We start from the raw sequence: 5,000 nt of genomic DNA on the forward strand, positions 1-5,000 counted from the left end.
TGTTGAGTCAAATTAAGCCGCAGGCTCCACTCCTGGTGGTGCCCTTCCGTCAATTCCTTTAAGTTTCAGCTTTGCAACCATACTTCCCCCGGAACCCAAAAGCTTTGGTTTCCCGGAGGCTGCCCGCCGAGTCATCGGAGGAACTGCGGCGGATCGCTGGCTGGCATCGTTTATGGTTAGAACTAGGGCGGTATCTGATCGCCTTCGAACCTCTAACTTTCGTTCTTGATTAATGAAAACATACTTGGCAAATGCTTTCGCTTCTGTTCGTCTTGCGACGATCCAAGAATTTCACCTCTAACGTCGCAATACGAATGCCCCCGCCTGTCCCTATTAATCATTACCTCGGGTTCCGAAAACCAACAAAATAGAACCGAGGTCCTATTCCATTATTCCATGCACACAGTATTCAGGCGGGCTTGCCTGCTTTAAGCACTCTAATTTGTTCAAAGTAAACGTGCCGGCCCACCCAGACACTCAATAAAGAGCACCTTGGTAGGATTTCAACGGGGTCCGCCTCGGGACGCACGAACACGCACGAGGCGGTCGCACGCCTTCGGCTCGCCCCACCGGCAGGACGTCCCACGATACATGCCAGTTAAACACCGACGGGCGGTGAACCAACAGCGTGGGACACAAATCCAACTACGAGCTTTTTAACCGCAACAACTTTAATATACGCTATTGGAGCTGGAATTACCGCGGCTGCTGGCACCAGACTTGCCCTCCAATAGATACTCGTTAAAGGATTTAAAGTGTACTCATTCCGATTACGGGGCCTCGGATGAGTCCCGTATCGTTATTTTTCGTCACTACCTCCCCGTGCCGGGAGTGGGTAATTTGCGCGCCTGCTGCCTTCCTTGGATGTGGTAGCCGTTTCTCAGGCTCCCTCTCCGGAATCGAACCCTGATTCCCCGTTACCCGTTACAACCATGGTAGGCGCAGAACCTACCATCGACAGTTGATAAGGCAGACATTTGAAAGATGCGTCGCCGGTACGAGGACCGTGCGATCAGCCCAAAGTTATTCAGAGTCACCAAGGCAAACGGACCGGACGAGCCGACCGATTGGTTTTGATCTAATAAAAGCGTCCCTTCCATCTCTGGTCGGGACTCTGTTTGCATGTATTAGCTCTAGAATTACCACAGTTATCCAAGTAACGTGGGTACGATCTAAGGAACCATAACTGATTTAATGAGCCATTCGCGGTTTCACCTTAATGCGGCTTGTACTGAGACATGCATGGCTTAATCTTTGAGACAAGCATATGACTACTGGCAGGATCAACCAGGGAGCTGCGTCAACTAGAGCTGAGCAGCCGGCCGCCCGGGAGTGTGTCCCGGGGGCCCGCGCGAACACGCAAGCGTCCGCTCAATTATTCTGCAAACAGGAGGAGGCTGGGCTCCCCTGCACAATACACCTCGAAACCCTCTCAGGTCCCGGCGGCGCGCAGCGCCGTCCTAAGTACTTGGTCGGGTTCGAGAGAGGCGCAATCGCCCGGAGTTAGGCGAGTAGACGCTTTAGGTGCGACCACCCGTGCTCCCAACTGAGCTTGCCGCTGCCGACAGAGGCCCGGGAGCGTGCTGTCGTGGCATTGCCGGCGGGAGACAACACGCGCCACCTACGGTGACCGGCAGCTCCAACGCCAGCGCCACAGAAGGGCAAAGGCCCCACGTGGGTGCCGAAGCGAACTCTCCCAGCACAGCGCACGTGCCAACACGTCCGCACAACTGCGATACAAACCACCAGCGAGAACCGCTGGGGCGACCGAGCAGCAGACGGCGTCGCGGCGCCGAGTGCCGGGCGGCGGCGCATCCTCAACGCACACAGTCCTCAATCGGACCAGCACACTGCAGATGTCCACCGCGCTTCGCACCGGGTCCGCGAGGACCCACTTTGGCTGCACGGCGCCGCGCGCAGGGTGCCCCGGCGCGCAGCTGCGCCGCCTGCCGCGTCCGTCGGCCGGCGCGCCTGCCACTGGGCGCCCCCACCAGCCGGCTGTAGCGCGTGCGCCCACGCACCGCGCGGCCAGCACGCCGGGCGGCCCCCCCTCACCGGCCGGGGACAGTCCCACCCACCCACAGCCGCGTATCGCTTCACACCCAGATTCACATTCACGTTCGTTGGTATGGTGGGGACCGCTTCGTAGCTGTACCGATCGTTGCCCTCACAGATGTACCTCCAGCAAGATCAACCGCACCACAACGGGTTACCAGTTGTTCATTTGCGTAACGTCACCAGTAAACGTACACGTCCATCCCCGTTTGCAAAGTCAACTATTATTGCATGCCTGCCTGTCAGGTGTCAAGACACACTACATTCGCTCACATCCACGCAACAAAATGTGCCCGACTAGAGGGCACGTGGAAGGTGCCCCCGTACATATGCGATCTCCATTGCGCGACCAACTGTCAACCGGCCTCTGTAGCATGTCGCAGATGTGGAACGCGGGGCACCGTGCTATCACATTGTGTGAGAAGAGACTACTACGTCTGCATACACGCGCCACTACATGAACAGACGGCTCATGCTGATCGCCATCCACTGCGTCCATTACTCCCACACGTCTCTATGGCGTACCACACTGCAATGCAGCTGTTATGGGGAGATGACACATAGCTGTGTACACAACATTCTGAGCCGGTTGCGGTTGGACAACAATACATTAATGTAACGTGTCATATGCCAATTACAGAGCAGGGTAAGGCACAACGTGGGTTAGGTTAAGGCACAACGTGGGTTAGGTTAAGGCACAACGTGGGTTAGGTTAAGGCACAACGTGGGTTAGGTTAAGGCACAACGTGGGTTAGGTTAAGCCACAACGTGGGTTAGGTTAAGCCACAACGTGGGTTAGGTTAAGGCACAACGTGGGTTAGGTTAAGGCACAACGTGGGTTAGGTTAAGGCACAACGTGGGTTAGGTTAAGGCACAACGTGGGTTAGGTTAAGGCACAACGTGGGTTAGGTTAAGCCACAACGTGGGTTAGGTTAAGCCACAACGTGGGTTAGGTTAAGCCACAACGTGGGTTAGGTTAAGCCACAACGTGGGTTAGGTTAAGCCACAACGTGGGTTAGGTTAAGCCACAACGTGGGTTAGGTTAAGCCACAACGTGGGTTAGGTTAAGCCACAACGTGGGTTAGGTTAAGCCACAACGTGGGTTAGGTTAAGCCACAACGTGGGTTAGGTTAAGCCACAACGTGGGTTAGGTTAAGCCACAACGTGGGTTAGGTTAAGCCACAACGTGGGTTAGGTTAAGCCACAACGTGGGTTAGGTTAAGCCACAACGTGGGTTAGGTTAAGCCACAACGTGGGTTAGGTTAAGCCACAACGTGGGTTAGGTTAAGCCACAACGTGGGTTAGGTTAAGCCACAACGTGGGTTAGGTTAAGCCACAACGTGGGTTAGGTTAAGCCACAACGTGGGTTAGGTTAAGGCACAACGTGGGTTAGGTTAAGGCACAACGTGGGTTAGGTTAAGGCACAACGTGGGTTAGGTTAAGGCACAACATGGGGGTAGATTGCGGTACAAATTGCGTTACATTGCGGTGCAAATTGCGTTACATTGTGGTGCAAATTGCGTTACATTGCGGTGCAAATTGCGTTACATTGCGGTGCAAATTGCGTTACATTGCGGTGCAAATTGAGTTACATTGCGGTGCAAATTGAGTTACATTGCGGTGCAAATTGAGTTACATTGCGGTGCAAATTGAGTTACATTGCGGTGCAAATTGAGTTACATTGCGGTGCAAATTGAGTTACATTGCGGTGCAAATTGAGTTACATTGCGGTGCAAATTGAGTTACATTGCGGTGCAAATTGAGGTAGGTTAAGGTGCAACACAGGTTAGGTTAAGGTGACATAGGTTAGGTTAAGGTGACATAGGTTAGGTTAAGGTGACATAGGTTAGGTTAAGGTGACATAGGTTAGGTTAAGGTGACATAGGTTAGGTTAAGGTGACATAGGTTAGGTTAAGGTGACATAGGTTAGGTTAAGGTGACATAGGTTAGGTTAAGGTGACATAGGTTAGGTTAAGGTGACATAGGTTAGGTTAAGGTGACATAGGTTAGGTTAAGGTACAAACTGGGTTGTGTTATGGTACACATTGCGTTGTAGTACAGTACACGTTAGGTTTGGGTACGGTACACAATGTGGTATGGGATGGCGTGTTGTGGGGGGGGGGGGGGGTGAGGTTCGTTGATATCGACCGTAGGACGTGGATGCCCGAGGCAGCGTCAGTGTGTCAAAGGAGTTATGTCACGTCGGGATGCGCTTTCCGCCAGTGAGAGGGGGGGGCGAGCCGTGTCTGTGGTTGCGGCAGACCTGTGTGTTTCATTCCTGCCAGTGTGTTTGTGCTGTAAGACGAGGCAGTGTGGTGATGTTGGGTGCACCCCTGTGTAGGACATGTGTGGGTGTTGGTGGCTTATCTGAGCAATTGTGGTTGTCGGACGAGTGGGATATTCTGTTTTATGATTGGACCTCCTGGCCTGGTTATCATAGTCTGGTTGGTGTACTGTGGCGGATAGGATGCACCGGACGTTGGTCCATGCCGGTGCTTAATTATTGTATCTGTGTTTGTTACAGGCAGAGAGTAGTGTGTGATAGAGTGTGTGGGTGATAGAGTGTGCGGGTGACGTGTGGTTCGTTTTGTTTGCACAGACGTTCAGCATGTATAGGGGCATTTGCGTATTTGATCTATCTATGTGGGCCTGCATAGTTTACTGAGCAGTGCTGCGAGGTGACTGAACTACGAGCGACGTACTCATTTACAGCGGAATGGTTGCCTTCTACCAAAGATGGAGTATCGACTCTACGACAGCGTTGGCACCGCAGGAAGCGGTGTCGTACAATGGCCCCCACACCGTCATCGTTGTGCGGGGTAGGGACCGTATATATTCTGCGAGGAGCCCTGTTTGCCACAGGGCGTGGGGTCTCGCGTCCTGCGGTTCAGTGCCCCCAGGGAAGCGCGCGGAGGTGGTGCTGCTGCTGCTGTAGCAAGCGAGCT

This window comes from Schistocerca cancellata, unplaced genomic scaffold (assembly GCF_023864275.1).
Source record: "Schistocerca cancellata isolate TAMUIC-IGC-003103 unplaced genomic scaffold, iqSchCanc2.1 HiC_scaffold_1004, whole genome shotgun sequence".
NCBI lineage: Eukaryota > Metazoa > Arthropoda > Insecta > Orthoptera > Acrididae > Schistocerca > Schistocerca cancellata.